Source organism: Lissotriton helveticus, chromosome 4_1 (assembly GCF_964261635.1).
Source record: "Lissotriton helveticus chromosome 4_1, aLisHel1.1, whole genome shotgun sequence".
NCBI classification, from domain to species: domain Eukaryota; kingdom Metazoa; phylum Chordata; class Amphibia; order Caudata; family Salamandridae; genus Lissotriton; species Lissotriton helveticus.
Genome location: NC_136063.1, coordinates 2,063,042,247 through 2,063,055,720, shown reverse-complemented (window position 1 = coordinate 2,063,055,720; position 13,474 = coordinate 2,063,042,247).

Genomic DNA, 13,474 nt, shown 5'->3' with positions numbered 1-13,474 from the left:
AGGGTGCAGCATCAGAAGGGAAGATAAGGAGAAAAGGTGGAAACGGAGAAGGTAGGAACAGAAGCAAGCATTATTTAGTTAACAGTTCCTGGAAGGGACCCTCTCCAGGCGCATCTCCCGGGGGGCGCCTGACAGGGCCCGGGCTAGCGGTGCAGCACAGTCCGGCCAATCAGGGCGGCCTCAAGTAACTGGACCTCAGACAGTCAGAGCTCAGGCCTCCGTATCCTGTGGAGAGTCTCGAATTATGGGGCTGCCTGATAAGTCCGAATCCGATCTGGATTTGCGTAGGTTTGTGCCTGAGTCAGAAGGCATGTTGATGGCGGCCTCCGAGGAGGGCCCCGTCGCCAGGGGCGCCCCCGTTCCAGAGGGGGAGGTGACCGTCCTGCGCTACCCCCTGGTGAGCGTAAGGCGTCTCGACGCGGGCGACCACGCAGCAGCGGTGCGTCCATTGGGGCGTAGGGGCGTAGCCCCACTAAGCCACATGGACGCACCGTGGTATTTTTGGTAATTACCTCTGTGTTATTGTTAATAGCGCTGCCGGCCGGGAATCCGCCGGGAGTGGGACACACCCGACTCAATCGGGAGTGCGCAGGGGGTGGGGCTGTCTGGGCTGCTGCAGCTTGAGTGACAGTCCACACTCAGCTGCAGCAGTACTGCGCATAACCAGTTATGGTGCCACCTTGCCCGAGCATGCGCGCTAGACTTTCCCCATAGAGAGGGACCAAGGGGGTGCTGCAACAGGTTGGAAAAGGGCGAGTCGTAAATGTGCCCTCAGCGCCAGGATTGGAAGGTGTCAGGAGTAAAGGCGGGCATTAGCCCGGCCCTGGCATCGACCCGCGTCAGTGCGTGTGCTCGCGCCAGCACCTCTTGGTGGGACGTGTGTTGCCCTGTTCTCTCGCCGGCCAGGCCTGCCTGCCTCTGTTGATCCTGCCAGGTCGGGTGTATCTGTGTAGGGGCCATATTTGTTCACCGTAGTTTCCAGACCAGTACCCCCTTCATCATGCAGTCGGAAGGCCGGTCGTCTCCCTCGAGCACACGGTTCCGAACTGGGTAAGTGAAGTGAAGTGACCGTTATTTTTTTAATTAAATTGTTTTATTATAAATGAAGGTTCAGGACACATACTTTCATGGGTGCACTGTGCGAGGAGGCAGTTCTGGGGATGGCCGATCCCCTTTTGAGCAGGTCCTCAGTTACAAATGAGAACTACATGCACTTTTATTGTACACAGTGGCATCTTCACACGCACTCTGTACACGTGTACCGCTTTGCCGTAAAAGTATTTAAGCAGGCCTTTTGTAGGTTTGAACTGAGGATAAAAGGTGTGTCGGGCTGCATTCTGTAGATCTCTTAAAGCTGCGTCATAAAAGTCTGGGGGTGGAGGCGGTTTGGTTCTAGAGGAAGTTGAGAGATTTCATCAAAGGGGGGACTAGTTATACTACCTCTATATTTTTTGGGGGGAAACTCACAAACCATCGAAAACAAGTGGCTGGCTGCCACCCACTCGATTTCTGTTCAAGTTAATATTCAACGGGCAGGGCATTAGTTTTCAAGACCACACAAGTCTTTTCGTAGATTCTGGATCTGAAATATACAGACTTCTCTCTTTAGAATTACATTTAAAGGACCTACGAATCCTGCATAGTGTGTTCGTTTCCTAGGGTCAGTGCTGCGTAGAACTTTCTAGGGTTCTTTATATACTCTAGATGTAGTACCTATAAGGCACAAGGGGACTGGGCTGGGAGCTGGGGAGGAAACCTAAGATGGAGGGGTGCCATCAAAACAACTTTTGGTAAAGTCAATAGGTTTTTGTTCAGTGAGCAAACACACACAACCTTAGCACCATGGACTTCGATTCATAAAAAATTCAGATGACGTGCAAGTGACATCACACACCTTTTGACCTCAATGCAATGACATCACAGTTGACTCCGTGTCATATGACCGTTGACCCCGAATCGAAGGAAGTAATGCCACATGAATTCTATCCTGATGGCATCACAGTAGTTCATGTTACTGAAGTGTAGCATATAAATAAAAGTGAAACTTTATTTATAAATGACAATACAATTTACAAAAAAGAGATTTATAAACACAGTAGCGGTCATACCCACAGATATTGATCCATATGGACCATATATTCAATATGAACTATGTTATTGATTTAGTAAACGCCTTATAATTGTTACCAGTTTTTCGCTTATGATCACTTACTTATAAGAAACCACCACACCTTTGACACATTGAGGTGACTGGCACTGGCACATCATCATTCATTAGGAGTACGTACATAAAAGGGCTTTTGGTGAGTTCTCTTCATCCATAGATCTGTGCAGCAGTCATTCACATATTGCGTCTGCCCACTTCCGCACACAGCATGGAGCAAGGATCAGTCCATTTTATTCCCTTATCCAATGACTGCCCTGTGCTGTGAGTGGAGACATTTTGCCTGATATATATATACACACCTGCCTAAGAAGAAGCTCACTTCAGTACCAGGGATGGTGAGCTGATAATTAACTTTTTCAATATTTTGTCCTTTTCGACTATCCTCTTACTGTTTTGTATTCATCCATATGGTTTTAAAATTTGTCTTAAGGTTACAGTAGTTCAGAGCCAATAATGCCTATTCTCTGTGCCAATAAGAAGCGCATTTCCCTGTGACACACATTTAAACTAAACTGGATTTCTATGTACACTTACCTCCTAGGAAAGGCCAATACTGTTCTATCACAGTTGTATTTGATTGCAATTTTTTTTATTTTAAATTGTTATTGCGAGCATGTTATGCCATGCTTAGGTGGCATTTTTTTTATTTTTTGTAGCATGCCCTCGCAATAATAGAGAAATAATAATTTCACCATTTTACTGAGGTCAGGCTTATGTGCTTCACGCATTTACAACAATGAAGCATTGCATCAAGTTTAAAAAAGTGTTCATTTTATTTGTTTCATTGTATGATGTATTCTCAAGGGCGCTGCACTCCTGAATGCATTTATTTACCAAACAGAATGTAATGTCCCAGTGGGGGCTGTTTGCCGTCTGTTCTTGGCTCTGCTTTTGTCACCTGTGAGGCCAGGGATCGCTAAAGATGTGCTATTGGTTGCATGAGGCAAGCCAGCTGCGAGACCTGACAACCCTCCAAGCTCAGCACGTTAGAGCGAAACACAAAGGCAAGAGCCAGCAGAGAGGACTATACAAGTCCCTCATATGGTTCAATGCAAGCACTCGACTGGCGGTGGAAGGACACACCCAAGTAGTCAACAGTATGGTATAGTGGGCTGTTCAACGGTACATCGCAGGTAAAGACATCGTATGCCTTTACCACATATTTTTCACCATGCACGTTTTTACCATGAACATGCTTTTACAACGCAGGCCATTACCATGCATTGCTTTTATATATCAAAACAATGTATTTGTGGGGGGAGACCCCCACACCCTCAACTCCGTGGTAAAGGCATGCGTGGTAAAGGCATGCGTTGTAAAGGCATGCATGTGGTAAAAATTTGCGTGCTAAAAAATGAGTGGTAAAGGCACAACAAGGTAAAGACTTTGTTGGAAAGGTAGTTTGCTGGTATGATGTAGGTGAGAGATAATTACTCCACTGGCCCGAGCTGAGTCATGATTCAATTCAATTTCAATGAAAATGTATTTAGTCAATTTTAATCTATGATTATTCACAGAAATTAAAAGTAGTCTGAGGCCAATTGCCTTGTCCACAAATAGAATGTCAAGCAGTACACTCATTGCAGGTATTCAAGTCAAAACAGGATTCTTTTAAAAATAAAGACTTTAAAATTTTCCAGCACAAAGTTAAAACATTGCATTAGACAATTCATGAGTGTATGAAAGTGTGTGTATTTGGAATTAAAAATACACTTGCGTTTCACTACATTTGCTGTAATCCGTGCCAAAATACCTGCTCTGTAGCCGGTACCTTTGGCCACAGTAAATTATGTGATGCATTGTCAACAGGCATAGCATGTCCATTGTGGTGCTTACGTCACAGATTTTAGAACGGAGGGCTTTACAGCACATTGTAATGTACCCTATGGAATCTTCCACTACAGCGCATAGCCATACAAATCATTGTTTTACACTACAAAGTAGAGCAACTATTGTTTCCGTGCAGCTGTTTACGTTTTAACCAAATGTATTACCCGGTCTGGTGTGTTTTATGGCAGCGAAAACTCTTTCTTATACCACATAGACTCTTTTAATTTAATTGGCACCAAACTGTGTCTAAAATATGTTCAGGCGTATCCTTGTAGGCTGTTTTCGGTTAGAAGTTGTGAGAGGATGTGGCGTAAGAGCCAGAGCTACCGACTTTGCAAGGGGGAACCAAGGTTCGATTCTCGACCGTGGCTCAACCTCATGCCATTCTGGGTACACCACTTAATAAATCTCTCCACGCCTATCAAAAATGAAATTGTTTGTCTGTAATGTAAAACTCTCCAATACCTTCGGGAAGAGTTCGCTTTGTACAAAACTGCAAAAGTAATCTGTCTTGCCCGTTTTTGGTTTGTTTTTAGAACAAAAGCTTTATTGTACAACCTTAATCTATAGACACGTCCCAGTACTAGCAGTATGTAGACACTGGGTGTGATATGTCATGTGTGCCACATGTCGCTGTCCTGATGAATAACACAGACACACTAATGCGTGGCCTTGTCACCAGGACTGAGGGCACACCCGATCTGTTTTTCTCCAGCTGTCCGATTCGACGTGACACGCGTTTGTTTACTAACATGAACTGCTGCTCAATAGAAATAGGGAACTTGGTGCCTGGGGGTCTGTTGGTCTGTGTGCTTGGGGGTCTGTTTTTCTGTGTGCCTGGGGGTCTGTTTCTCTGTGTGCATGGGGGTCTGTTGTTCTGTGTGCATGGGAGTCTGTTGTTCTGTGTGCCTGGGGGTCTGTTGTTCTGTCGGCCTGGGGGTGTGTTGTTCTGTGTGTATGGGGGTGTGTTGTTCTGTGTGTATGGGGGTCTGTTGTTCTGTGTGTGGGGGGTCTGTTCTGTGATCCTGGGGGTCTCTTGTTCTGTGTGCTTGGGGCGGTCTGTTGTTCTGTGTGCATGGGGGTCTGTTGTTCTGTGTGCCTGGGGGTCTGTTGTTCTGTGTGCCTGGAGCGGTCTGTTGTTCTGTGTGCCTGGGGGCCGGTTGGCCTGTGTGCCTGGGGGCCGGTTGGTTGGTCTGTGTGCCTGGGGTGGTCTGTTGTTCTGTGTACCAGGGGGCCGGTTGTTCTGTGTGCCAGGGGGGCGGTTGTTCTGTGTCCCTGGGGTGGTCTGTTGTTCTGTGTGCCTGGGGGTCTGTTGTTCTGTGTGCCAGGGGGTCTGTTGTTCTGTGTGCCAGGGGGTATGTTGTTCTGTGTGCCTGGGGGTCTGTTGTTCTGTGTGCCTGGGGGGGGGGGGTCTGTTGTTCTGTGTGCATGGGGGTCTGTTGTTCTGTGTGTGGGGGGTCTCTTGTTCTGTTTGCCTGGGGTCTGTTGTTCTGTCGGCATGGGGGTCTGCCCGATGGTATGTATGCATGTGGTACTGTAGGTGTGTTAGTCTGAGAGTGCATGGATGTTTACATGCATGTATCATCTATGTCGAGTCAACATGTGCTTGGATGGTGTGTATCTGTATTTACTATAAAAGTCAAACACATTCGCTTTGCCAATATTTGGATTTCATCTCACTTCAAAAGCAAATTTAAAGTCTAATTTTACGCCCACTTTACCTCTCAGCCTTGGTCATGGTTCCTCTAGAGAGATAACAGATGCAGAAATCTGACATTAATAGAAACAGAGTGGCTGGCTTTTATCTGGTATAAATGCTATCCCCAAGGCCTGTAAGTATGAGTTTTTATGAAATTGCATTTCTGCATGTTGCCTAGCTGCAGGGAGGAGGTTAATATTGTTGTGTAGATATCTCAGTGCACAGGAGGCTGTGGCAAATTACTCAGGACATAAATACAGTGGGGAGTTCATTGCATTGATTGTAATTCTTTTCCCAAACACATGTAAACTCAAACATACTCACACATGCAAACAGCCAAAAACACCAGCACATGTAAACGCAAACCTGCTCACACATGCAAACAGCCACAAACACCAGCACATGTAAACTCAAACATACTCACACATGTAAACAGCCAAAAACACCAGCACATGTAAACGCAAACCTGCTCACACATGCAAACAGCCACAAACACCAGCACATGTAAACTCAACCATACTCACACATGCACACAAACACCAGAGACCAACAAGCAGACAACCACATCCACTCACTTATTCTGATAATGGGAAGTTCCAGGCTCAAGCATGCGTACCGGAGGGCCCTAGAACAGGTGAGGTGCTAAAGATATAAAGACAACACTCCTAGCATTACAGAGTAAAGCTCATTCTCTTTCCGGTTTTTCAAAGCTGTTCCGCTTAGAAAAGGGTCAGTTCCTCTTGAGCATTCCACAAGAGTGACTCGCAGAGTAGCTACAGAAGAGTCACGTGCTGCTTCCTGGGTGTATAGGCCTATGGGGAAGGCATATGAGTCATCAGTCATTGATTCATAGGTTCCTCGCAGTGACCGTGTGTAGGACCTGTATAATTTGATCATTGAATAGTCATATTGTATGGCTAAGCAGACCTTGAAGTTCAGATTTTTTCTTTTTTGAGTTTTATAAAGCACGGACTAGACCTGAGACATCGGGTATCAGAGCGCTTTACATGAGCACCAGTTTCGTTATAGATGAACACCTTCATTTTTTTATTGGTAGGCACGGGGAGATTAAGTGATTTGCCCTGAATCACAGGATGTAGAGTGTTGCTGAGAGTCTAACCAGGTTACCCAGCTTCGAAGCCGACCGCTCTAGCCGTAAGGCTACATCCTCTCCCCTTGATTGTTGATTGTAGTCAATTGGTCACAATTATGCAGCTCTCCTGTACGGATCGCACATAGTGTTCTATTTACTTAATAAAAAATGTTTGGGGGAAAACAACAAAAATGTTTGCCCATATAACGTTATTTTGTATTGCACGTTCTTTAAATGCCATTGTCGACATCCGCCATGCCGCTGTGTTTTTTCCTTGAAGCACATGTCTTTTCAATGCCATCTGAAATTCCTGCAGAGATTGGATGGGCCACATATTGGGTGATGTGGAGTTTCAGTGTAGAAGGACAGAGATGTAAAAGTCCCAGAACTAGGAGGCAAACATGGTGGCTTTGGTGTTGTTTGAAGGTTGTGATTGGTGGATCTAAGGTTCTGATCTGGTGTGTAGTATGGTAGAGTGTCAGAGAGGGTGTTGGGAGCCGTGTCATTTGCTGATTTAAAAGTTGTGATTGGTGAATCTAAAGTTCCGAGTTGGCGTGTAGCATGGTAGGGTGTCAGAGAGTAGGTTGAATGCCATGTCAACTCATTTGCTGATTTGTATGTCCATGTAAGTGGTTTGAATACGGTCCTGTTCTTGAAAGTGAGCCTATTGGCCTGGTGACAGGATTCAGTCTGAGCATAATAGGACGGAATGTATGAAGCTCTGTGGTTATACTGAATAAGCAGGTACCTATGTTATGCCATCTATTAATGTAATAACTGCACTTTCACAATTGCTTTATTAACCTTCCTGCTTTCTCAAATTTGCTTGAAAATGCACGATTTTTCTTCATTTTTTTCAAAAATTTCTTGGGGGGGGTTATCCCCCCAAACCCCCTTTTTGGGGTTCGGGCTCGCTCGCTGCACTCGCTCGCTACGGTGCTGTATGCAAATTACTTTGCGCCCCACCGCTTTCAAATGTCACCCACCGCCCCTGCGACCACGCCTGCGGGATCCAGTCCGGCGCCGCCTCGGCTTGGGTCCTTCACAGGCCTGGCAGAGTGTGGGACCTCGGATAGGGGAGAGCCTTCGCCCAGGTAGAAGGGGACGCTCCTCCATGAGCCAGGTCCAGGCTGCCTGTGGGGAATCAAAGAAAAAGTACTTGCCCTGGAAGAGGACCTTGAGCCGGGCGGGGAAAAGGAGGCCGCACCGCAGGCCCAGCGCCCTGAGCTTTTGCTTAACTTCGTCGTGTGATCGCCTTTGGGACTGGATCTCCCTCGAGTAGTCCGGAAAGACCATTATTTTAGAGTTCTCAAAAAGCAGGGGTCCCAGGTCTCTGGCCGCGCTTAGGATGGCGTTGCGATCTCTGAAGTTAAACATGCGGAGGATGAAGGGTCGGGCCGGCCCCCCGGGGGGAGGACGGGGCGCCAAGGATCGATGGGACCGTTCTATGGCGAACCAAGGGAGAGCTTCTCAGCCGGCATCCAGGATCAGAACCAGGTTTCAAGGAATTCGGCCACCGGCCCCTTTTCCACCCCCTTCAGAAAACCCAGGACGCGCAGGTTGTTCCGTCGGGCTCGGTTTTCGGCATCCTCCGCCCGATGGTGTAGGTCCGACGTCAGTGTTTGGAGACGGGCCGCCTGGGTCTTGAGGGAGGCCAGGTCATCTTCCGCCGTGGATATACGGGACTCGGCTTTGGCGATGCGCGCTGTGGCGTTCCTGAGGTCTTGGCGGATGAGGCCACATCCTCGCGCATTTCCCTGATTTTCGCCTCCACCGACGTTTGGGAGGCGCTGATCGCCTGGAGGATCGTTGAGAGGTCTCCTCCCCCCGTCCCCGAGGGAGGTGGGGGCTCGTCCACCGGGGGCATGGCCCGTCTTGGAGAATTGGTCCAATACGGAGCTGAGAGGAGGGGACCGGAGTTTGTGTGTTCTTACCCCTGACCATGGCTTCTCCAGGCAGTCGTGGGCCAGGGAGGGGTGTCACGGCTCCAGGGACGCAGTCCAGCGGGTTACGCCACTCAATCACTTAGAGGAATCAAGGCCGATACAGGGAGTCCAGTCGATAGTGGGACCTCCAAGCAGGCCTCTCAGTCCCCACACCGCGCCACCGCGGGCCCGGCCCGGGTGTAGTGGGGCAGAAACAGAGTCCTGGCAGCACAGCCCCGAGTCGACGACGTCTCAACCGACCCACACGCCACTCGCGCCTTGCGGAGGAGCTGAGACTATGCCTGGGTGGGAGCTGGGTTAGGTAAGTCGCGCCTGGGCTCCCACTCCCGTGGCGGGTGGTGACGGCGGCGGGGGGGACCAGCAAGGGGGCCAGGCGGCGGTCAGGGCGTGCTGGCCGACAGGAGGGCAATGATGCAGTGGGAGGCCGAGGGCCCGCGAGGCGGATCGCGCCCAGGGGCGTAGGGGCGCTCAGTCTTCTAAGTCGGGTATCAGTCGATAGGCTAGGACCGCTGGGGGGCACCAACCTCCGTCCCAGCCCCTCCTCACCTCAACTCCAGGCGCTCCGGGTACGCAGCAGAGCTCCCAGTTGACAGCTTCTTTACAGCCCGGACGGGTCCCCAGGGCCACACAGGACGTCCGGGAGTCAGGGGGAGCGTCCCCAATCGGGCTGCCGCTGGGGGCACTCGGTGGGGGCCCCAGAACCGCCTGCTGCTACGAGTCCGCCGGCGCTCCAAGGTCCCAAGGACGCCCGCTGTGTCCCAGTGGCCCCGCCCCCCTCGTAGGATGCAGGCGGGGCTGAGCAGGAGGGCCAAATGGGGGAGAGTCAGGGAGCAGTCTCGCAGACGCGGAGGTAGGCCTCGGCGGCCACCCCACGAAGGGAACCCCTCAGGCCTCCAGGCACTACCAATCTCGAGAGGCCAGGGGAGGAGCCCCAAGGCACCGGCAGGTTTCTTTTCGGTCCCAGGCAGGGGACCGGATGGGTCCGCAGCACAAGGAGGGCCCGCAAATGGGTACGGCAGATGTCTCCCTCAGCCCCGCTGCCCAAGCGGCCCCCGCAGGATCCGCCGACATAGTCACCATGCCCCCGGGGCCCAGGCCGCACCCCCGGGCCAGGCGGGGGTCGCCGGCGGCCCCGGGCGGTATGTCAGGGCCAGCGGAGGGCACAGGTGTCTCGACCCGGTCTCCGCCCACCCGGCGAAGACAGCAAAACCTTGGGGCTGCAAGGAGGTCTCCTCTGCCGAGGGGGATCCACCCACCTCAGGACTCAGAAGGGGGCCGCCATCTTACCGGCCTCGCTGCCCATTAGGGTCCGGGCAGCGGAGGTGTCCAGAAGTGTCCCGGGGACCCCAAACTTCGCCGGGAGGTGCCTGCCGGCCAGTACAGTGCAGCAGTGCCAGGTGAGTCCTACGATGTGGGGTGCTGCTGGCGGATGCAGGAAGGATGACGGATGGGGGGTCTGGAGCATTCTTAGAGTGTGACCGCCATCTTGACGCCCTTGGCCAAGCCCCAAGCCAAAAACGTAATGATATCTCTTAGGTTAGAAAATAAAACGGCTTTAGAAACATGGTCCGTTTTTTGGGAAAAGTTAACTGAAGCAGGAGCAACCACCAACCATACATTTGAAAACCGAAAACATAACAATTGCAAACTGAGTCAAACATCGCGAAGCTTGAGAAAGCTCCTAAGAAAGGCCCTCCGAATAGCTCAATGTCAGAGTCCATGGTCCAAGGTATGGGATGAAGTATGCCTTCTGAAAAGGAAATACAAAAAACAAATCTGGATCGACAAAAAAACCAAAGAAAGTAACTCTTGGATGACATTGGTACATAATGCAAAAAGATGCGATGCTGGAGCATTCTGGGTAATGGTGAATTCCATGAACAGTAATCTCAAAACTATCAACACGACCAGCGTCACTGAGTATTCATGGGTACAGCACTTAATCTGGACATTCTCAATAAATACTCCGGAACATTTGTCCATAGTCGATACTATGACTTATGAAAATCATAAAGAAGAATTAACTCAGTCGACAGCAGCCATGACTTATGAAAAGCAGGAAGAAAATGTATCTCAGTTGACAGCAGCCTATGCTGAAATAGAAATTCTACAGATCATAAAAAAAAGTCGGGTTGATAGTGCACCGGACCCGAATGGTGTCCCACAGGCAATTTACAAACAGGACCCCAACTTCTGGGCATCTAAGATCAGTAGTCTGTTTCAGATGATCGGCACTACTAGTAGAATCCCAGAAAGTTGGAGAGGTGCCATTATTAACCTGATATTTAAAGCTGGTGAGCGCACAGACCCTGCAAACTACCGCCTGATTGCGTTGATAGATGCAGAGGCTAAATTGTATGCATCCCTGATTCTAACCAACTCGATAACTTGGTTCGATGAAAACAAGAAAATTCCTATGAATCAGTCGGGCTTCAGACGTGGCACAGGTACAATATCCAATATATTAGCGATAGGGCTGATAGCTGATAAAATCCTAAAACAGCGACAGGCACTCCATCTATGCTTTGTGGATTTCAAAGCAGCCTTTGACCGCGTTAATCGCCACACTCTATGGGTCAAACTTAAGCACCAGGGCTTACCAGATACACTTCTAAATCCAATCATTGATCTTTACACTAACACCTGGATGCAGGTTAAGATTGCTGATGGTCAAAGGCTAACACGGAGGATCCACACTAAGGACGGGCTAAAACAAGGCTGCGTATTGGCCCCGTACCTTTTCAATCTATTTATGGCTGATTTAACACCATGGTTAGATGGGGTCAACTCTCATCCACCACGGCTGGGCACACTGCCCCTAACGCATCTGTCCTACGCAGATGACGTAGTACTATAAAGCCATACGAGAATTGGCCTGCAACGATCAATTCATGCATTAGCAGATTACACCAAAACAAACCTAATGGAAATAAACATTAAAAAAACAAAGGTTATGATAATAACGCACTGTCGACCTAAACAGCCAAAACTTGTTGTTAATAACACCATGTTGAAAGTAGTCGATAGCTATAAATATCTGGGTATATATTTGGACCGAAGGTTCTCCTTTGCTACGCATCATGAAGCAATTGAAAAGAAGGGAACTGCGCTACTGTTTGCCTTCTGCAGTATCCTAAAACAGCTAAAAGGTCCAATGTTTGCCCCACTTCTTGCAGTCATCAAGGCAAAACTACTACTGAGTATTGCATATGGAAGTGTAGTTCATCACGGGAAAAGTGCGCTATTATTAGGCAAAATTCAAACACTAGTCTACAAAAGAGTATTCCAACTGCCATGTGATGCCTCCCCAGCCCAAGTACGACTCGAGTTTGGATTACAACAACTGTACAAAAGATATGATACAATTACATTTTGGTAAAAAAACATGGCTGAATCGGGATCTAGATATGAACTCTGCACTCCGGGAAGGGCTGTAAAATGATCCAAAATCAAACTACGCAAAGTATTTTAATTCATCATTGAAAATAACTAAGATGAGGCCCTCTGGCAACGGAACCTACCATGGACCCCTAGTCAAAAGCTCATGAAGAAAGCGGCAAAAGTTCATTCATTCATTAATTGAAGACAAAACAATTTTAAGCCGACATGCGCATGCATGGATGGTTCTACAAACATATAAGAGGTCAGAGCCAGCAGCAGATCTGGCCCTAACATTTCCGCCGCATCTGAAAACTAAGTATATGGAGCTGCGCATGGGGAAACTGCCTTCCAATGCCGATCAACCGATCTGGAGGACCCCAGGCCCAAAACACTGCGATCTATGTGGAGCAGCAGTACAGTACTTTATGCACTTTATGTATCTGCCCGGGTCTAAGGCGCAGCCGTCAGGATTTGCTCAAGAGGAAGTTTAATGAAAAAGGCTTCCGTACCTGTAGATCGGCAATATTAACGATTATGGATTCAAAGGACCCACAATTAATTTGTCAAGTAATTACATTTTTAACCCACCTTGAGAAATTGAAGAAAGAATAATGTCTCAACATTTGCGGATCTTGTTAAATTGCAAATTAACTTTTAAATTTTATATTTATTGTATATATTTGATCCTTTTTTATAGCATCTGAAAGTAATACATATTCTATTGTACTCCTTGGAATATTGTAATGGTTTTAATTAACTACACAATAAACTATTTAACCCCTTAGAATGCGACAGCACAAGGGTCGTACGCTAGTTGGAGTTTGTGGCAGAAGCAGGGAAGAACCGAAGTACTTTTAGGGTTCTGGTCAAAGAAACTGCCAGATGCTGGAGAGCAATACACTCCCTTTGAAAAACAGTTACTTGCGTGCTATTGGGCTCTAGTGGATACTGAGCAATTGATCCTAGGGCATGATGTCATTTTGAGACCTGAAATTCCAATAATGCAGTGGGTGATGAGTTCCCCCAGAACTTATAGAATAGTACATGCGCAGGAAGCTAGCATAATCAAATGGAAGTGGTATATACAGGATAGGGCCTGACTAGGTCCCAAAGGCACTGCAGTGTTGCATGAGTAGGTGTTGCAGGCACCAATGAAAGAGACAGAGGTGTTGCATGATGTACCTGAGATACAGGAATCTCCTGTAAAGTGGGGTAAGCCATTTGGTGAATTGTCCGTGGAGGACAAGAAGCATGTGTGGTTTACTGATGGTGTAGCCAGGTATGTAGGAGCTAAGAGGCACTGGAAGGAAAGAGTAGTCAGTTCGCAGAACTATATGCTGTGTATGAAGCTTTGAAAC